This window comes from Bos javanicus, chromosome 22, assembly GCF_032452875.1.
Source record: "Bos javanicus breed banteng chromosome 22, ARS-OSU_banteng_1.0, whole genome shotgun sequence".
NCBI lineage: Eukaryota > Metazoa > Chordata > Mammalia > Artiodactyla > Bovidae > Bos > Bos javanicus.
The window spans coordinates 5,665,161-5,687,312 of record NC_083889.1 but is presented as its reverse complement, the minus strand read 5'-3'; the positions used below and the strand labels follow the sequence as shown (position 1 = coordinate 5,687,312).

The window sequence follows — 22,152 nt, the reverse complement described above, 5'->3', positions numbered from 1 at the left end:
GGCTCCTGGCCGCAGGGACGGGTAGAGGGTGGACACGCATCCCAAGTCAGGCTACTCAGAACGGAAGACACAATTGCAGGGGTGTCATTTAAACTCTTAGGGTTGCAGCCCTAGTTTCTTCCAGGTCTGTACCACCAGCTGCGTGATGGCCCTGGGTGCTGTTGGCATCATGTGACTGTGAAAGTGGGCATGAGCAGAGGACCTGGGGCTGAAAACTGAGGGAGGGGAGGTGGGCACTGCCTGCCCATCTAGCTTCTCCAGACGCTCAACTAATACATCCCTCTTACTGCTTGAGTAACAAGACACATCTTAGTGAATACACCCTTCCACTTCTTCAGACACAGTTGTAGAAATAAAAAAATAAAATGTTCATTTTTTAGAAATTCTTTGACATTTACAGGGATATTTTGCATCCATTATCCCATTTGATCCTGACAAATATATGCACCATTTTACAGATGAAGGTCATTAATGGGCAATAGGAAACTAGAATTCACATTTCTGGTTCTTACTCATGACATCACCATGTAAATTCCTTTTAAACATAGTCAGTTGAATATTGAATGAGCAGTTTCATATTCCACTGCTAGTTCTGTCTCCATGCTATGTTTATATTTTTATGTATTGTTCTAAATCACAGAAGCTTTTTGCAAAAGCTGTGGCCTTTAGTGAGTAATCAATGTCTTAGTATGAAGATGCAGCAAGTATTAATGAGTTAGCAAAGAAATCAAAAAGCTGCTTTAAATGCATTTACCCCAACAAGCTCAGACAGGTCACATTCCAGAGTCCTGAAAGCACTCGCAGGTTTTATCTTGTTTATTATTTTAAGATTATTATTATTGTCCATATTTGAAAATTTTTGGAGAATGGGAGAGACACAAGAAAGGTAAAGCTGGGAAAAATATGACCTGTTTTTCAAAAGGGAGATCCTAGGAATTACAGACCTAATGCTATGCTTTGTCCCTCAGCCGTATCCAACTCTGTGATCCCATGGACTGGAGCCGGCCAAGCTTCTCTGTTCATGAGGATTCTCCAGACAAGAATACTGCAGTGGGTTGCCATGCCCTCCTCCAGGGGATCTTCCCAACCCAGGTATCGAACCCAGGTCTCCCTCATTACAGGTGGATTCTTTACCATCTGAGCCACCAGGGAAGCCCATGAATATTGGAGTGGGTTGCCTATCCCTTCTCCAGGAGAACTTCCTGACCCAGGAATCAAACTGGAGTCTCCTGCATTGCAGGCCGATTCTTTACCAGCTGAGCTACAGGGAAAGCCCACATACCTAATAGTTGATAGAAAAAATTGAAAACAATTCTAGAAGATAACCAAGCAATGTTCTATCTGTGGGAATTTGGAGAAGAATTTGACAATTACTGGTGTAAGTCCTGTCGAACTAACCTGGTCTCTGATAACAAGTCAATTGTTGTGATAAAACAAAGGCTATAAGATCCGAGGGTTCAGTAGATTTATAGGTAGTTTTAAAACCTCCCTGAAAATGAATGACTGTGTGTGTGTGCATGCGTTTGTGAGAGACTCAACTGCACAGAGAGGAGTTTGAGTGCACACTGCAGTTGCTGGCCTGATCCCTGCTTTAATCTATGCAGGCATCTTCTTTTGTTTTATACTAATATTTTCATTTTTAAAAACATTAATTTACTTATTTTTGGCTATGTTGGGTCTCAGTTGCAGTGCCCAGGCTTCTCTCTAGTTGTGGCGAGCAGGCTCTGTTGTTGGGGCACTCAGGTTTGGTTGACCATTGGCATATGGGATCTCAGTTCCCTGACCAGGGGTCAAACTCACACCCCCTGCATTGGAAGGCAGGTTCTTAACCATTGGACCACTAGAGAAGTCCCCCACGTTTATTTTATTCTCTTCCATCCCCACTTCCAATGCCATTTTGCCTCTTAGACACTCAGTCTGCTGCTGCTGAAACGCCAATACTTTGGCCACCTGATGCAAAGAGCTGACTCATTTGAAAAGACCCTGATACAGGGAAAGATTGAGGGCAGGAGGAGAAGGGGACGACAGAGGATGAGATGGTTGGATGGCGTCACCGACTCGATGGACATGAGTTTGGGTGAACTCCTGGGGTTGGTGATGGACAGCGAGGCCTGGTGTGCTGTGGTTCATGGGGTCACAAAGAGTCGGACATGACTGAGCGACTGAACTGAAATACAGCTGAACTGCTGTATTTAAGAAGTGAACTTCCTCTACTTCAATAGTATTTAGACGTTGGTGTACTTTGAGAATGTTTGGTGGTGTGTATGTTTATTTAAATTTACATAAGTATAGCTGAAATGCTAATCAAATGCTGTTTATCCCACTCGATGTTATGTTTTAAAGAACTCTTTATGTGCACTTGGTGAGTCTGGTTTGTTTTCCTGCCTATTGCAGTTTCCACAGTGTTCCATCACATACACTTGTCACATTCTACTTGTCCCTTTGGAGGTGAGTCTTGCTTTCACAAACAGTGCTGAAATGAGCATCCTCGCACATGCCTCCTCATGGACCTGTTTGAGAGGTTCTCTGGGCTTTCACGATGGCTCCGCAGTAAAGAATCTGCCTGTAGTGCAGGAGATACAGGAGATGAGGGTTCGATTCCTGGGTTGGAAAAATCCTCTGGAGGAGGAAACGGCAACCCGCTCCAGTATTCTTGCCTGGAAAATCCCATGGACAGAGGAGCCTGGCAGGTTACAGTCCAAAGGGTCGTAAAGAGTCAGACATGAGTTAGCACATATGCATACTGGAAATAAATGACAAAATGTATATATATATATAGGAAATAATACCAAATTGCTCATTGAATTCTCTGAACTAGTTAGTAACTCCCGTCAACGCTCCATGAGGGTTCCTTTTCTCATAACCTCTGTGTTCAATTGATAGTGGTATAAAATAGTCCCCAGTGTGAATATTCCACAGTTTATTTACCCCATCTCCTACTGATGGACATTTTAAATTTGTCACTTATTTGCAACAGTCCTGTTATGATCACTCTAGTAATGGTACATATGGGCAAGTTTCTCTAAGGTGTTACTCAAGCAAGGTGTGGTTGTGTCTTACGATATGTGAACACTTGAATTTATAAGGAAGAGCAAATTGCTTACCACAATTGTTCTAACAAGTTACCTTCCAATCAAGTGCAGAAGAGTTCTTATTGACTTGCATCCTTTGGGCATAGCATTGTCAAATTTCTTAATTTTTGCCATGGATTCTATTTAAAATGTAACTTCTTATGGTCTTAATTTGCATTTCCTTCAATGATAATGCAGTTGGTCATCTTTTCTTATGTTTATTTGCTATTTGTAATTCTTTTCCATGTGAAATACCAGTTCATGTCTGTCCATTTTTTGTTTGTTTTTCTGATTTAAAGAATCCTTTCAATACTCTAGATATTAATCCTTTGTCTATTATATGTGTTTTGAAATTTTCCCTTATTTTATGATGTCTTTGTGCACTGGATGGTGGTTCTCAATGAATATATATTAATTTTAATGTAGAAGTTTTCAGTTCTTTCTGTTCAGTGATTTTTATTTGTTTAAGAAATTCTTCCCTACCTTTGGGTCATAAAAATATTCTATCAATAAGAAAGCTGGTCATTTTCATATTCTTTTCTAGTTTTGGATCAGAGTCATCCTGCCTTCTTAGAATGGGCTGTGAATATATTATCTTTTATTCTCTGGAAGAGTTTGTATACTTTAAATATAGTCTTTGAAAATTTGATAGAATCCTCCTGAAAAAAGATCTTGCCTCTGGGAAGATTTTTAAATTACTGAATCTGTTTTTTAAACGCTTCTAGCACTGTGAAGACTCTATTTCTTCTTGAATGAATCTTATTTTTTTTTCTAGGAAATTGTCCATTTTCATGGTTGTCAAATCATTAGCATAGAAATTGTCCATAATGCTGCTTTGTTCTTGCTTTAATCTGCTGAGTCTATCAATAGGGCCAGCTTTTCATTCCTAATGTTATTTACCTTTGTCCCCCTCCCCTGCTTTTCCCCTTGCTGAATATTACTAGACTTTGCCTATTGCCACAGTCTTTTTGAAGAACTAACTTCTGGCTTTTTGATCCTGTTCTTTGATCTGCACTTGTTTTCTCTTCTTCCCTTTACTTTTTGGATTTATTTTGTTGTTTTTTTCTAAATTCTTAACTTGGATATCTAGCAAATTAAAGTCTAGCCTTTTTCCTCAAATACAAGCATTTAGAATTGTTCTCTTCCAAGTAACAAGTTTGTTTCAACCTACAAGTCTTGGTGAATAGAATTCTCATTATAATTCAGCTATAAATACTTTTACATTTCTATTATGATTTTTAATCCTCTGTATTTTATTTTTGATTTGTTTTATAAGCTTTCACTCTTTTCTTCATCTTTGTCTCCCTTTCTTTGGAGTTTTTCTGCAAACCCTTTTAAAAAATTAATGTATTTATTTTAATTGGAGGCTAATTACTTTACAATATTGTGGTGGTTTTTGCCATACATTGACATGAATCAGCCATGGTGTACATGTGTCCCCCATGCTGAACCCCCCTCCCACCTCCCTCCCCATCCCATCCCTCAGGGCTGTCCCGGTGCACTGGCTTTGAATGCCCTGTTTCATGCATCAAACTTGGACTGGCAATCTATTTCATATATGGTAATATACATGTTTCAATGTTATTCTCTCAAATCATCCCACCCTTGCCTTCTCCCACAGAGTCCAAAAGTCTGTTCTATACAACTGTGTCTCTTCTGCTGTTTTGCATATGCGGTCATTGTTACTATCTTTGTAAATTCCATATATATGCATTGCTAAGTCACTTCAGTCGTTTCCGACTCTGTGAGACCCCATAAACAGCAGCCCACCAGGTTCCCCCGTCCCTGGGATTCTCCAGGCAAGAACACTGGAGTGGGTTGCCATTTCCTTCTCCAGTGCATGGAAGTGAAAAGTGAAAGTGAAGTCGCTCAGTCGTTCCCAACTCTTAGCGACCCCATGGATTGCAGCCTTACAGGCTCCTCCATCCATGGGATTTTCCAAGCAAGAGTACTGGAGTGGGGTGCCATTGCCTTCTCCAATATATATGCATTAATATTCTGTATTGGTGTTCTTCTTTCTGACTTACTTCACTCTGCATAATAGGCTCCAGTTTCATCCACCTCATTAGAACTGATTCAAATGTATTCTTTTTAATGGCTGAGTAATACTCCATTGTGTATATGTACCACTGCTTTCTTTATCCATTCATCTGCTGATGGACATCTAGGTTGCTTCCATGTCCTGGCTATTATAAACAGTGCTGCGATGAACATTGGGGTGCACGTGTCTCTTTCAATTCTGGTTTTCTCAGTGCGTATGCCCAGCAGTGGGATTGCTGGGTCATATGGCAGTTCTATTTCCAGTTTTTTAAGGAATCTCCACACTGTTCTCCATAGTGGCTGTACTAGTTTGCATTCCCGCCAACAGTGTAAGAGGGTTCCCTTTTCTCCACACCCTCTCCAGCATTTATTGCTTGTAGACTTTTGGATCGCGGCCATTCTGACTGGTGTGAAATGGTACCTCATTGTGGTTTTGATTCACATTTCTCTGATAATGAGTGATGTTGAGCATCTTTTCATGTGTTTGTTAGCCATCTGTATGTCTTCTTTTTCATCATCTTTGTCTCACTTTCTTTGAAGTTTTTCGGCAAACCCTTTCTTTTTTTTAATTGGAGAATAATTGCTTTACAGTGTTGTGCTGGTTTCTGACATACAACGCATGAATGAGTCATAATTATATATATATATGTATATATATACCCTCCCTCTGGAGCCTCCATCCCTCCTCCCATCCCACCCCTCCAAGGCATCACAAAACACCAGGCTGAGCTCCCTGTGTCATATAGCAGCTTCCCACTAGTTATTTATTTTAAATACGATAGAGTATATCTGTCAATGATACTTTCTCAATTCATTCTACCCCCTCCTTCCCCTGCTGTGTCTACATGTCACTTCTCTACATCTGTGTTTCCATTTCTTCTTTGCGAATGAGTTCATCAGTACCGTTTTTCTAAATTTCATATATATATGCATTAATATATATTTGTTTTCTCTTTCTGACTTACTTCACTCTGTATAATAGGCTCTGTGTTCATCCACCTCATTAGAACTGACTCATATTTGTTCCTTCTTCTGGTTGAGTAATATTGTATTGTATTTATGTACCATGTCTGATTTATCCATTCATCTGTCAATGGACATCTTTGTTGCTTCCCTGTTCTGCCTGCTGTAAACAGTGCTGTTGGGATTTATTTCAAATAGTAAATTGGGATACATGTGTCTTTTTGAATTGTGGTTTTCTCAAGGTATATGCCCAGTAGTGGAATTCCTGGGTTATATGGTAGTTTTATTCCTAGTTTGTTAAGAAATCTCCATACTGTCTCCCATCGGGGCTGCATCAGTTTGCACCCCCACCAGCAGTGCAGTAGGGTCCCCTTTCTACACATCCTCTCCAGCACTTATTGTTCGTCATTGTTTTGATGATGGTCATTCTGGTTAGTGTGAGCTGATACCTCATTATAGTTTTGATTTGCATCTCTTTAATAATGAGTGATGTTGAACATCTTTTCATGTAATCAATTGGCCATCTGTATGTCTTTGGAGAAATGTCTGTTTGGGTCTTCTGCCTATTTTTTGATTGGGTTGTTTGTTTTTCTGATATTGAGCTGTATGAACTTCTTATATAGTTTGGAGAGTAATCCTTTGTCATTTGCTTTGCTTGCAATTGTTTTTTCCCATTCTGAAGGTTGTCTTTTCATCTTGTTTGTTGTTTCCCTTGCTGTGCAAAAGCTTTTAAGTTTAACTGGGTCCTACCTGTTTATTTTTGTTTTTATTTCCATTTCTCTAGGAGATGGGTCAAGGAGAATTTTGCTGTGATTTCAAACTGCCTGTGTTTTCCTCTAAGAGTTTTATAGTTTCTGACCTTAAATATTAAAGTCTTAAATCCATTTCAAGTTTATTTTTGTGTATGGTGTTAGAAAGCATTCTGATTTTATTCTTTTACATGTAGCTGCTCCATTATCCCAGCACCACTTACTGAAGAGGGTGTCTTCTCTCTATTGTATATTCTTGCCTCCTTTGTCAAAGATAAGGTGCCTACAGGCATATGGGTTTATTCCTTGGCTTTATTCTTGTTCCATTGATCTATATTTCTGTTTTTTTGTGCCAGTACCATACTGTCTTGATGACTGTAGCTTTGTAATATAGTCTGAGGTTGGGAAGGTTGATTCCTCTAGCTCCATTTTTCTTTCTTAAGATTGTTTTGGCTATTTGGAGTCTTTTGTGTTTCCATACAAATTGTGAAACTTTTTTTTCTAGTTCTGTGGAAAATGCCATTGGCATTTTAATAGGGATTGCATTGAATCTGTAGGTAGTTTTGGGTAGTATAGTCATTTTCACAATGTTGACTCTTCCAATCCAAGAACATGGTATTTCTCTCCATCTGTTTGTGTTATCTTTGATTTTTTTTCATCACTGCCTCACAGTTTTCCGCATATAGGTTTTTATTTTCTCTTTAGGTAGGTTTATTTCTAGATATTTTATATTTTTTGTTGTGAATTAGATTGTTTCTTAATTTAAAATTTTCTCTTTCTGATTTCTCATAAATTTTATGTCCTATGACTTTACTAAATTCATTAATTACCTCTAGTTATTTTCTGGTGTCATCTTTAGGGCTTTCTATGTTTATTATCATGCTGTCTGCAAATAGTGAGAGTTTTACTTCTTCTTTTCCAATCTGGATTCTCTGTATTTCTTTTTCTTCTCTGATTATTGTGGCTAGGACTTCCAAAAACTATATTGAATAATAGCGGCAAGAATGGACACACTTGTCTTGCTCCTGATCTTAGAGGAAATGCCCTTATGTTTTTCATCATTGAGAATAATGTTTGCCATGTGTTTGTTGCATATGGCCTTTATTATGTTGAGGTAGGTTTCTTCTAGCTGATTTTTCTGAACAGATTTCTTTAATCATAAATGCGTATTGAATTTTATCAAAAAGTCTCGGCATCTATTGAGATGATCATATGTTTTTATCTTTCAGTTTGTTAATATGGTGTATCACATTGATCACTTTGCATATATTAAAGTATCCTTGCATCCCTGGAATAAACCCACTTGATCATGGTGGTGGTGGTGGTGGTGTTCTGCTTAGCCATGTCTGACTCTTTGCAACCTCATGGACTGCAGCATGCCAGGCTTCTCTGTCCTTCACCATCTCCCAAAGGTTGCTCAACCTGATGTCCACTGAGAAGGTGATGCCATCCAACCATCTCATCCTCTGTCATCCCCATCTTCTCCTGCCTTCAATCTTTCCCAGCATCAGGGGCTTTTCTAACGAGTCAACTCTTCACATCAGGTGGCCAAAGTATTAGAGCTTCAGCATCAGTCCTTCCAGTGAATATTCAGGATTGATTTTAGAATGGACTGGTTGGATCTCCTTGCAGTCCAAGGGAGTCTCAAGAGTCTTCTCCAACACCACAGTTCAAAAGCATCAATTCTTTGGCACTCAGCCTTCTTTATGGTCCAACTTTCACACCCATAAATGACTACTGGAAGAACCGTAGTTTTGACTAGATGGACCTTTGTCAGCAAAGTAATGTTTCTGCTTTGCAATACGCCATCTAGGTTTGTCATAGCTTTTCTTCCAAGAGCAAGTGTCTTTTAATTTCACGGCTGCAGTCACCATCTGCAGAGATTTTGGAGCCCAAGAAAATTAAGTCTTTCACTGTTTCCATTGTTTCCCCATCTATTTACCATGAAGTGATGGGACTGGATGCTATGATCTTCGTTTTTTGAATGTTGAGTTTTAAGCCAGCTTTTTCACTCTCCTGTTTCACCTTCATCAAAAGGCTCTTTAGTTCCTCTTCACTTTCTGCTGTAAGGGTTGTGTCACTTGCGTATCTGAGGTTAATGATATTTCTCCTGGCAATCTTGATTCCAGCTTGTGCTTCATCCAGCCTGGCATTTTGCATCATGTACTCTGCATATTAGTTGAATAAGCAGGGTGACTATATACAGCCTTGGTGTATTCCTTTTCCCAATATGCCAGCAAATTTGGAAAACTCAGCAGTGGCCACAGTACTAGTAAAGGTCAGTTTTCATTCTAATCCCAAAGAAAGACAAAGCTAAACAATGTTAAAACTATCACACAGTTGCAGTCATTTCACATGCTAGCAAAGTAATGCTCAAAATTCTCCAAGCTATGCTTCAACAGTAGGTGAGCCAAGAACTTCGAGATGTTCAAGCTGGATTTAGAAAAGGCAGAGGAATCAGAGATCAAATTGTAGGTATCCGTTGGATCATAGAAAAAGCAAGAGAATTCCAGAAAAACATCTGCTTCATTGACTACACTAAATCCTTTGATCATGGTGTATGATCCCTTTAATATGTTCTTGGATTCTGCTAGAATTCTGTTGAGGATTTTGCATCTATGTAAATCAATGATATTGTCCTGAAACATTTGTATGTGTGATATTCTTGTCTGGTTTTGGTATCAGGGTGATGGTGGCCTTGTCAAATGAGTCTGGGAGCGTTCCGTCCTCTGCAATTTTTTGAAAGAGTTTGAGAAGGATTGGTTTTAGCTCTTCTCTAAACTTTTGGTAGAATTTGCATATGAAGCCATCTGGCCCTGGACTTTTGTTTGTTGGAAGGTTTTTGATCATAGTTTTGATTTCAGTGCTTACAACTGGTCTGTCAATATTGTCTGCTTCTTCCTGGTTCAGTCTTGGGAGATTGTACTTTGTAAAGACTTTTTCCATTTCTTCCAGGTTGTCCATTTTATTGGCATATACTTGCTTCCAGTAGTCTCTCATGATCCTTGGTATTTCTGCATTGTCAGTTGTAATTTCTCCTTTTTCATTTCTAATTTTATTGATTTGAGTCTTCTCCTTTTTTTTTCCTTGATGAGTCTGGCTAATGGTTTGTCAATTTTGTTTATCTTCTCAAAGAACCAGTGTTTTGGTTTTATTGATCTTTGCTGTTGTTTCCTTCGTGTCTTTTTATTTCTGCTCTCATCTTATGATTTATTATCCAAAGTCTACCAACTTTGGAGGCTTTTTGTTCTTTCTCTTGTTGCTTCAGGTATAAGGCTGGGTTGTTTATTTGATGCTTTTCTCGTTTCTTGAAGTAAGCTTGTATTGCTATAAACTTCCCTTTAGCACTGCTTTTGCTGCATCCCACAGGTGTTCGGTTGTGTTTTCATTGTCATTTGTTTCTAGATATTTTTTGATTTCCTCTTTGATTGCTTCAGTGACCTCTTAGTTATTTAGAAGCATAGTGTTTAGTCTTCATATGTTTGTGCTTTTTACCATTTTTTCCTGTGATTGATATCTGATCTTACAGTGCTGTGGTCAGAAAAAATGCTCGCTACAATTTCAGTTTTCTTAAATATACAAGGCTTAATTTGTGACCCCAGATGTGATATATCCTGGAAAATGTTCCATGTGAACTTGGGAACAAACTGAATTCTACTGCTTTTCAATTTGAATGTTCTATAGATATCAATTAGGAACATCCGGTGCAATGTACCGCTTAAGGCTTGTGTTTCCTTGTTAATTTTCTCTCTGGGTGATCTGTCCACTGATGTGAGTGGTGTGTTACAGTCCTCCACTACTGTAAATGTTACCATTTACTTGTTTTGGGGATGTTTTTGTAGAACTTTTCTTTCTTTTCTGTTTCTTGCCTAGAGAAATTTCTTTGTCATTTTTTGAATGACATTGAATGTCATTTTTGAAGATTTTGATTTCTCTATCGAATCTGAATGAGATCCTTGCTGGATAGAGTAATGTTGGTGGTAGGTCTTTTCTGTTCATCACTTTAAGTATATCCTGCCACTCCTTTCTGGCATGCAGTTTCTGCTGATTAATCAGTGGTTAACCTTATGGGAAAGATTGAAAGCAGGAGAAGGGGACGACAGAGGATGAGATGGTCGGATGGCATCACCGACTTGATGGACATGAGTTTGAGCAAGCTCTGGGAGCTGTTGACAGGGAGGCCTGGCGTGCTGCAGTCCATGGGGTTACAAAGAGTTGGACGTGATTGAGCAACTGAACTGAACCTGATGAGGGTTTCCTTCTATGTTACTTGTTGCTTTTTCCTTGTTGCTTTTAATATTTTTTCTTGGTTTAATTTTTTCTGGTTCGATTACTATGTGTCTTAGTGTGTTTTTCTTTGCATTAATCCTGCATGAGACTCTGGACTTCCTGGACTAGGGTGGCTATTTCCTTTCCTATGTTAGGGAAGTTTTTGACCCTGTGTGTGTGCTAGATACTTGGTCATGTCTGACTGTTATTGACCCCATGGACTGTAGCCTGCCAGACTCCCCTGACCATGGAATTCTCCAGGAAATAATACTGGAGTGGGTTGCCAATTTTTTCTCCAGGGGATCTTCCAGACCCAGGGATCGAACCCAGGTGTTCTGCATTGTAGGCAGATCCTTTACCATCTGAGCCACCAGAGAAGCCCCATTTTGACTATAATCTCCTCAGATGTTTTCTCAGATCCTTTCTTTTTGTCTTTTTCTGGGACTCTTATAATTCGAATGTTGGTGTGCTTAATGTTGTTTCAAAGGTCTCTAAGACTGTTTTCATTTCCTTTCATTGTTTTCTTTATTTTGCTTTGCGTTCGTTGTTTCCACCATTCTATCTTCCAGCTCACTTACCATTTTTCTGCCTCAGTTATTCTATTGGGTCCCTCTAGTGTATTTTTTATTTCAGTTATTGTGTTGTTCATTGCTGGTTGTCTATTCTTTATTTTTTCTAGGTCCTTCTTAAACATTTCTTGTATTTTCTTGATCTGTGCCTTCATTTGGTTCATCTGTGCCTCCATTTTATTCCTGAGAATTTGGATCATATTTAATGTCATTACTATGAGTTCTTTGTGGAGAAGGCAATGGCACCCCACTCCAGTACTCTTGCCTGGGAAATCCCATGGACAGAGGAGCCTGGTAGGCTACAGTCCATGGGGTGGCAAAGAGTTGGACACGACTGAGTGACTTCACTTTCACTTTTCACTTTCGTGCATTGGGGAAGGAAATGGCAACCTACTCCAGTGTTCATGCCTGGAGAATCCCAGGGACAGGGGAGCCTGGTGGGCTGCCGTCTATGGGGTCGCACAGAGTCGGACACGACTGAAGCGACTTAGCAGCGTGAGTTCTTTTCCTGGTACACTGCCCATTTCCTCTTCATTTGTTTGGTCTTGTGGGTTTTTACCATGTTCCTTCATCTGCTGAGTGTTTCTCTGACTCTTCATTTTGTTTAATTTACTGTTGCTTGGGGTCTCCTTTCTGCAGCCTGCAAGGTCATGGTTCCTCTTATCTGGGGATTCTGCCCCCAGAGGGTGTGGTTGGACCGGTGCCTTGTGAAGGTTTCTCAGTGAGGATAACTGGTGCCTCTGCTCTCTTGGTGGGAGCTGGATCTTATTTCTCTGATGATCAGTGCCATGTTCAGTGGGGTGTTTAGGGGTGTCTGTGAACTGGGTATGGCTTTGGGCAGCCTGTCTGTTAGGTAGGATCATGTTCCTGATTTGCTGATTGTTTGGTGTGAGGCATCCTGCCCTGGAGCTTGCTGCCCTTTGAGTGGGGCCAGGTCTTAGTGTTGAGATGGAGGCCTTTGGGAGAGCTGTTCTCAATTAATATTCCATGAAGTTGGGAGTCCTCTGGTGGTCCAGTGAACCTGGATTTGGGTCTCCCACCTCTGAGATTCAGGGCCAGCCCCTTGGTAGAGCACCAAGACTCCACAAGCTACATAGCATAGAAGAGAAAGAAAGAGATAGAAAATAAGAGGAGGGGAGAAAAGAAAAAAAATCAAACAAAAAAGAACAGAAAGACAAAACCCCAAGACAAATGGTAAAAGCAACATTAAATAGACAAGAACTCACAAAGAACTTCAGGCACTCCCAAAAAGTGTTTTAAATAAAAACAAACACTGCTAAAACTATACTAGCAAAAATAGAAAACCAAAAACATGGGAAAAATGCAATATAAGAAAAAAGTACTGTAGAAATAGGAAAAAGGTAAAGTAAAATAAGTTTACGTAAAAGCAAAAACATTAAAAAAGGAAAATGTAAGTAAAAAATTGAAAAGGAATAACAAAAACAAACAATAGAATAATATGAAAAAGAAAAAAGATGAAAACCTATATAGAGAGGGTGGCAATAAGAATTTCTCCCACGGCCTCAGTTGTCAGTGTCCTTGCCACACAATTAGCTCCAACCAGTCTTCCTACTCGGGAATTCCCTCAGGATTTCCGGGTTGGTCTCTGGAACTGCTGTGGGCACTGTGTGGTCAGGTTAGACTGGTCTTACTCCAGCTGTAGTTGCCCCCGAAGCCCACAGTCTCAAGCTAATTGTGGGCATTTAATCTGCTGATCCCATGGCTGCAAGCAAATCCCCTCCTGTTCTTGGGTCACACGGCCCCTGCTGCTCAGCTTTGGTTTTGGTCCCGTCTCTGTTGGTAAGCCTCTCTCTGGCATCTGTTCCCTGCCCAGACAAGAGAGGGGCAAAAGCATTGGCTTATCAGGGCTCACTTGCTCAGTTGGTCTGGGGGCAGTGAGGGGTCCAGCAGACACAACTGGGACATGTGGGGAGTGCCTGCAGCAGTAGAGGCCCACAGGAAGATACCACAGCTTGAGTCCCGTCATGCCCACCTCTGAGGTCAGGGACTGCAGCAGCATCTTATCTCCTACCTCTAGTACTTGGGTATGCCTAGGCAGCAGCCAGCCAGTCTGCTCAGCTTTGGGGTTCCAGATCGCAGTTACAGTCCCCCGCCTCTTGCTCTCCCGTGGATTTTTGTGGTGGTTGGTGGCCGGCAGGCTTGGCTGCCTCTGGGGTCGCAAACCACTGCCACATCCCACCCTGCTTCTGGCCCTTGTAAAGGTGGTGTTCTGCAGACTGTGAGTGAAGGGAGTTAGAGGGTCCCTGCAACAAAGATCTCTTGGCTCTCTGACTGGCCCAGGCTTTTCTCTGGTCTCCCTCAGCTGTGTTGTACTAGCCCCTCCAGAGTATCTTCCCAGCAGTCTACCCCAGTCCTCTGCCTGAGGTCTGCCTCTGAAGTCTGAGCTTCAGCACCTAGCCCCAACTTGCTGCGGTGGGCGTACAAATGTCCCACTGGGGAGTGCTGGTCGGCACTGATCTCCGTGGTGAATTCTCTCCACTTGGTTTTCCATGCATTTGCTGCTACACTCCCCGCCTCTGAGGTTCCAAAGGACCCTTCTGTCCCCTCCGTAAGGGGATTTCCCAGTGTGCAGAAACTTCCTCTTTCACATCTCCTTCCCTAAATTGCAGGCCTCATCCCATTTCCTTTGTCCATTTTTTTCCTTTCTTCTCTGGTCTTGCCCCATTTTGTGGAGATCAGCTTCCCTTTTTTGAAGTCTGTGGTCTTCTTGCAGCATTCAGTAGATGTTCTGTAGGAGGGGTTCCATATGTAAATGTATTCTGATGTATTTGTAGGAAGGAAGATGATTTCCGTGTCTTCTCCACCATCTTGAAAATGCCTATGTATATTCAGTCCTTTTCTTAATTCTGGCACTGGTGATTAGCTCAATAAATTTCAGTCTCTACTTCTGTTATAAGCATCCAAGACTATCTGTCCCCTTTAAATACAACTTTTGTAGTTTTTCCCAAATTCAGTTCAGGAATTCCTCATGTTCCAAATTCTTGCCATGTGAGTTCTTGTTACACGAATGCAAAAAGCAAATACATTCAATAAATATTTTTTAAAGATAGATTTACAGACCTTCAGATATCACCAACACAATGGACATGGGTTTGGATGAACTCTGGGAGTTGGTGATGGACAGGGAGGCCTGGCGTGTTGTGGTTCATGAGGTCGCAAAGAGTCGGACACGACTGAGTGACTGAACTGAACTGAAATTACTTTATATGCAATATACAGTTTGTATCAGTTAAGATTCTTTCAGTTCCAAAAGACAAGAAACTTTAGACCAATCTGTTTATTAAAAAGATAATTTAAAAAACCACAGGTACATGTATTTTAAGAGTGTTTTCAGAACGGCCTTAACCTAAATGAATAAAGGCTCCGGGCTCCTCATGTTTCTTGGCTGATTCCTCTTCTGTTGTCTACAGCCTCAAACACTTCCCCTAGGAAGATCGTCATAGTAATTTCAATCCAAAATTTTAAAACGTTGATTGGTAACATTGTGGTTACAAACATGAGGATGAAAACCATAGAATAAGAAAATCCAAACAGCAGTATAAGTACCTGATTGCATCATGAGGTTGCCAGAATTTTATACTTCTTTGTGCATTAAAAGAAACAACAACAAAAAAAACTATAGAAATGATCCCTGAAACCTATCATATAAAAATATATACACAATAAGGACCTACTGTATACCACAGGGAACTGTATTCAGTATCTTATGATAACGCATAATGGAAAGACTCTGAAAAAGAATATATATTAATATGTAACAGTCACCTTGCTGTGTGCCTGAAATTGGTACAACGCTGTAAATCAACCATACTTCAATAAGTGAATAAATAAGTCAACATTAACATAAAAGGGAAACAAGAGCAACTCCGTTTCTCAAAAGCTATTGTACGTAAAGTTTTCCATCATTTGTCGCCAAACACAGTTCTTAACTGAGAGCAGCTGAAAAGCCATAAAAAGACTGACTCAAATTGTCTCAGTGAATAGAGCCATCACCACCCCAGTGCTCCCCAGGGGGTGGAATTGGCGTGGAACTTTTGGACAAAGCTTATTAAACCATACTAGGTGGACATCGTAGACGCTTTATTTTTAGGACTTCTGGGAGGTCAGATCTTCTTATGGAAATTAAGTTTCTGTCTAGGAAAGGAAAGTAGGGATTTGGGAATGTAATTGAGGCATGAAGTTCAGAATTTCCTCCCTGAAGGAGTGGTTCTATCCCATGGAGTCACGTGTGAAGAGTATGAATGAGCATGGAGAGAGTCAATGACTGATTCTATCTGGTTGGCCTCTAGGTCATTTTGGCTGTGGCTCATACAGCACAGAGAAGACAGCCTAAAGAAAATCCAAGGTGGCCACAGCTTTCCCTGCCCATGTCTAATTTATGACTCTGCAGCTCATATAAATGAGAGATTTACACTGACCACACAGCTGTAATTGAGCATTTCACTGTCTTTTTTGTGCAGAAATGGCCATGTTCATCCTGTGGAGTGGAATAAGATGATTACCCTCGCTCTTGTTGCATAATAGTTATCCCATCAATAAAACATGGTTTCACATCTTTCAAGGGGAGCTAAAGTACTAACATTTACGTTGAAATAAAAAGGAGGCACTTTAAAGCCTTTCTATATAAAATCCCAAGCCATTTAAATAATGAGTAGGCTTTCTAAATTTGCCTCTTGATAAGTTATAGTTAATATAAGGCTGAGATGAGTAAATAGTAGCTTTGTAAAAGGAGAATATTGAACCAGAAATCTCTCCCCCTTCACGCTCACACTGATTGTGAAAATGGCTGTGACTCTTTCCTCTTCCAGTTCCCATGCCCTTTACAAGGTGGCATTGTCACGTCTCTCATAAAGCTGGGGCTTAGAGCCCACTTATGGCAGTTTTAAGATACAGTCTCAAGTCTCCCTCCTCCTGAATAAGAATGTGATAAAAGGAGTTGGCAGAAGTGATGCTACACCAGTTTCTGGGCCAAGACTTAAGAAACCAGCAACTTTCCATTTCCAGTCTCTTAGGATCCATCTCCCATGATTCAAGAAGTGTAACCTGCCCACTGAGAGTCTCCCCTGGACAGGAATTTGCCAGCCATGGGATGGGGCCATCTTGGAAGTGGATCCTTCAGCCTTAGTCCAGCTGACATCTAGTGGAGCAGAGATGAACTGTCCCCACCGGGCTCTGGCCAAATGATAGACTGGTGAGTAAAATAATGAATTGTTTTAAAGTAGTTAGTTTTGAAGTGATTTGTTATATAGAAATATAGATAACTGAACTATTTCCCTTGAATAGGAGCTGGCTGGCCAATAAAATGTTGAAGAGGTGATGTCTAGCTTATACCGATACTTAACAGGCCTTAGGAGCATCTACTTCCATCTTGATATCCTGCCTACTGGAGGATAAGAGACTTCTGCCCAGCTGCTCTTTGCCCCAGTCAACAGGCCAGTAACCACGCTGCCTCTAGAAATGTGAAACCTTCCTGGACCAGTCCACCTCCCCGTGACCAACTGCAGATGCATGAGCAAGCTAGTCAGGATCCACCAAGCCTGGCCCAGTGCAGAGCATCTTGGATGTTTCTCTTACCTGAGTAATCTTGGCCTCAACCATGAATGGAGTAGAGGAGAGGCAGCACATCCCCCAGCGGGCCCTCCTTCACATACTTAGAACCAGTCAGTGCCAAACTCCAGCCATGGCGCACGTCTGCTAGGGAGTGACATGAGCATATGTGGAAGGATAAATGATAAGGAAAAGAATATTTGGGGATGCCAAACTGAAGTAATAACTTAAATAACTATTAGTACAAGAATGAATTTGGAAACAGGATACACAGACAATGAAATGCAATATAGCACTGGAAATGAGTAAACGAAAACTACGCGTATAAGAGAAATCTCACTAATATAATTTTGAGTGAAAAAATCAACTTGGGTAGCAAACTGAAGCATTTTTCTATCAGGCATCTAATTTTTTTTTTTAAGCCTGTGTTCCCGTAATCAGACACTTATAAGCTGCATGGGAAAACATAGTGATCATAGCTTATTTGATAGTTGGAGTACAGACTCTATCTGTTCAGTTCAGTCGCTCAGTCGTGTCCAACTCTGTGTGACCACATGAACCGCAGCACGCCAGGCCTCCCTGTCCATCACCAACTCCCGGAGTTTACCCAAACTCATGTCCATTGAGTCCGTGATGCCATCCAGCCATCTCATCCTCTGTCCTCCCCTTCTCCTCCTGCCCCCAATCCATCCCCGCATCAGGGTCTTTTCCAATGAGTCAGCTCTTCGAATGAGGTGGCCAAGGTACTGGAGTTTCAGCTTCGGCATCAGTCCTTCCAATGAACATCCAGGACTGATCTCCTTCAGAATGGACTGGTTGGATCTCCTTGCAGTCCAAGAGACTCTCAAGAGTATTCTCCAACATCACAGTTCAAAAGCATCAATTCTTCGGCACTCAGCTTTCTTCATAGTCCAACTCTCACATCCATACGTGACCACTGGAAAAACCATAGCCTTGACTAGATGGACCTTTGTTGGCAAAGTAATGTCTCTGCTTTTTAATATGCTATCTAGGTTGGTCACAACTTTCCTTCCAAGGAGTAAGCGTCTTTTAATTTCATGGCTTTATCTGTAATGTTATGTAAGAACAGTTACAACATTTCATCAAATTTATTCATATAAAAATAAAGCTTACACCTAATAAACCATCTGTCACAATCAATGAGCTGTTGATACTTTAAGACAGAATAATTAGTGACCAACTTGGGATGTATACAAATAGGCATATCATTGATGTTAGACTTTAGCTTTTATTTCATCAGTTTTATGAACATTACTCAGAATTAGACTATAATAAGATTTTTCAGAGATTTTATGCAGTGTATTTATTTCAAGTGTTCACAATGTATTGTCTTCTATTTCCAAGGCCTCGGGCTCTGCATGGTTTTCTTCCAGCCCAGTCAGTGCCTCTGGGAACTGAAGCACACCAGGGCTAATGCCAGATTATTCCTGAGATTCTCCTCACAGAGCTGACACGGGCTTTTAAAATCTTGACTCATACTTCCCTGTAGGTTGCTTCTGGAATTGTGACCTTCATGCTGCAGAAGCGCTCTGAGGTCTCCAAGAGCTGTGGTCACACCAGCGCAGGGCACGTCCCTCAGGGAGGTGAGTACTGTCCCTACCTGCCGTCCTCCACGTCTGGTCTGTGGCTACGTGTAGCCCCTCTGAAAGCCAGTCAGTAGGGTTCTTCCTTCCTCCATGGTTTCGCTTTCGTTGTAGGTTCAGTGAGGTTACTGCCTCTCTGTGGGGGTGTATACATCTGTGACCTTTGACCTGACACTTTGCAGTGCCTCCTGCTCTGGGGGGAGTGTATGTCCTGCGCTCACCATGAATGTGGGCTCCGCTGCGTGACTAGGATGACATGAGGCGAGGTGGCTGGCCTGAGAGAGCTTGTCCTCTTGTTCTTTTGTCATCACTATGGGAAAAATTTGTCTCAAATAGCCTCTGGTTCAAAGGTAGAGCAGATCTGAGCCTGCTCATATTGAGGCAGAGCCACTCTAGCTGACTTGCACAGCTTTGAGTATGAAAAATAAATGTTGCAGAAAGTTGGATTTGGCAGGGGGGGGGTGGGGTTGTTACACAGCAAAAACTGACTAATGCCACTCAGAGCCAAATAATTCCAGTGAGCTGAGGAACTTTGGTAAATCTCAATATCTCGGACAGCTACTTCACAATATTAAAATAAACTGAAGATATTCTATAGGCGTAATAAGTATGCTATTTTGTCTTTTAATATAACTTTTAATATAATATGTATTTGAATTTCTCCTTAGATGTTTATACGCATTTTGTTTCTTTTCTGTTGTCAATGTGTAATTTTCAAAAATTTAAAAATACCATTCCCATACAAATATAAAGTGAACGCATGTCACCAGTTTAATTAACTCATTAATGAGGGAACAAGTGAGATGGTAAAACTGGTTCCAAGGGCATATAAGGGACAGTTATTTCTGGGCACTCAAAAAAGATTGTTAAAAGAAAGTTGCTAGGTTACATACACAACTGGTTAATTCTCTACAGAATGAGGAAACATTAACCTCTGAGGCTTTCTTTTCTACTGGACTGTGGAGATGAGTGAAGATCAACCACACAGACAAAGGTTACTATTCAGAGCTTGGTATAGCGAGGCAGTCAGCCGTGCCACTCACGCTTTGGAAGAAACTCAATGGCAGGCAGTAGAGGAAGAAGCCTTTATAGTGAAAATGAGGGGGAGCTCTGGGTGTGCCCTGACGGAGGCTGTTGGGATAGAGCAGCCTAGGTGGGCTATACAGAAGCAGGGCATCCTGTGTGATTGTTGGGGTGTATATTTGACAGTTGCACTCATCTCACACACTAGCAAAGTAATGCTCAAAATTCTCCAAGCCAGGCTTCCACAGTACATGAACGGTGAACTTGCAGATGTTCAAGCTGGTTTTAGAAAACGCAGAGGAACCAGAGATCAAATTGTCAACATCCATTGGATCATCGAAAGAGCAAGACAGTTCCAGAAAAACATCTGCTTCTGCTTTATTGACTATGCCAAAGCCTTTCACTCTGTGGATCACAGCAAACTGTGGAAAATTCTCCAAGAGATGGGAATACCAGACCACCTTACCTGACTCTTGAGAAATCTGTATGCAGGTCAAGAAGCAGCAGTTAGAACTGTACATAGAACAACAGACTGGTTCCAAATAGGAAAAGGAGTACGTCAAGGTTGTATATTGTCACCCTGCTTATTTAACTTATATGCAGAGTACATCATGCGAAATACTGGGCTGGATGAAGCACAAGCTGGAATCAAGATTGCTGGGAGAAATATCAATAACCTCAGATATGCAGATGATACCACCCTTATGGCAGAAAGTGAAGAAGAATTAAAACGCCTCTTGATGAAAGTGAAAGAGGAGAGTGAAAAAGTTGGCTTAAAACTCAACATTCAAAAAATGAAGATCATGACATCTGGTCCCATTACTTTATGTGAAATAGATGGGGAAACAGTGGAAACAGTGACAGACTTTATTTTTGGGGGCTCCAAAATCACTGCAGATGGTGACTGCAGCCATGAAATTAAAAGGCGTTTGCTCCTTGGAAGAAATCTACGAGCAACCTAGCCAGCATATTAAAAAGCGGAGACATTACTTTGCCAACAAAGGTTCGTCTAGTCAAAGCTATGGTTTTTCCAGTGGTCATGTATGGATGTGAGAGTTGGACTGTGAAGAAAGCTGAGCACCTAAGAATTGATGCTGTTGAACTGTAGTGTTGGAGAAGATTCTTGAGAGTCCCTTGGACTGCAAGGAGATCCAACCAGTCCATCCTAAAGGAGTTCAGTCCTGAATATTCATTGGAAGGACTGATGCTGAAGGTGAAACTCCAATCCTTTGGCCACCTGATGCAAAGAACTGACTCATTTGAAAAGACCCTGATGCCAGGGAAGATTGAAGGCAGGAGGAGAAGGGGACGACAGAGGATGAGATGGTTGGATGGCATCACTGACTCGATGGGCATGAGTTTCAGTAGGCTCCAGGATTTGGTGATGGACTGGGAAGCCTGGTTCGCTGCAGGCCATGGGGTGGCAAAGAGTTGGACACAACTGAGTGTCTGAGCTGAACTGCACTGATATTTGACTTCCTCTGGTTGGTCTTCAGTTGGAAGCAGGTATACAAATCAGAAAGCTGTCAGTTATTGATCCAGTCTTAGCCATCTTGGACCGATCGTTACGGAGCTTATTGTTTGGCTCCCTGAGTTGTTACTGGAGATGGAGATCTGATTCCTACAGGTCCAACCTACAGCCATCTGGCTTCCAGGACTGGTTACTGGAGATAATTCCTTCAAGTTCTGTCTCAGAATTCTGTTTTTATACATGGTCTGGCTACTTCCCATTTGTGTGTTCAGATTCTTCCTAGAGAACTCTACAGATTAACATGTAACTGCCCTCCACAGTCGGTTTGAGAGTTCATGTCTAGGTGCGCTAGAGAAGAGTCCCAGGGGACTTCCTCATGGGGCTCCAGAGTCTCTTAGAAAATTACAAAGTCCTTTATGTTGGCCTATTAAACAAAATTCTAGCATGACGTTGAAAAGGCACCTCATTGAAAAGTCATACTCTTTACCTTATTTCCAAATTTTGGATAATGCTTTTCTTATCATTGTATGTTAGGGAAGAATAGATATAAGAGATGGTAACACATAGAGTTCTGGAAAAAGTAGAAATGAGACAGAAACTGGACAGAAGCACTATAATCATATCAGCATAAATTTAATCCTAGGAGTCAATGGTATTATTAGAAAAATCTATGCCGGGCACAGTTTGAACAGCGTTCTTCAATCTGTTTTACCCAGAGTAGGACTTGCATTGTTAAATCTTTGTCTGATTTACTCCATGAGTCCATTTCCCAGTTGTTTCACAATCCAAGAGTCCATTTTTCCCCTTGCATCTTAACACTAATTA

General features: G+C 41.1%; 2 long non-coding RNA genes across 3 annotated transcripts in view; one reads left to right on the top strand and one right to left on the bottom strand.

The window, feature by feature from the left end:
* LOC133234997 (uncharacterized) overlaps window positions 1-22,152 on the bottom strand; it is a 43,213-nt gene that overhangs the window by 3,052 nt on the left and 18,009 nt on the right. For both annotated transcript variants that reach the window (XR_009732390.1, XR_009732391.1), the window contains exon 2: window positions 17,257-17,373. This is a non-coding gene — a long non-coding RNA (uncharacterized LOC133234997). The remainder of the gene's footprint in view (window positions 1-17,256; window positions 17,374-22,152) is intronic.
* On the top strand, window positions 916-18,827 carry LOC133234998 (uncharacterized). The gene is made up of 3 exons (XR_009732392.1): window positions 916-1,092; window positions 16,687-16,873; window positions 18,740-18,827. It is a non-coding gene; the product is annotated as an uncharacterized LOC133234998 (long non-coding RNA).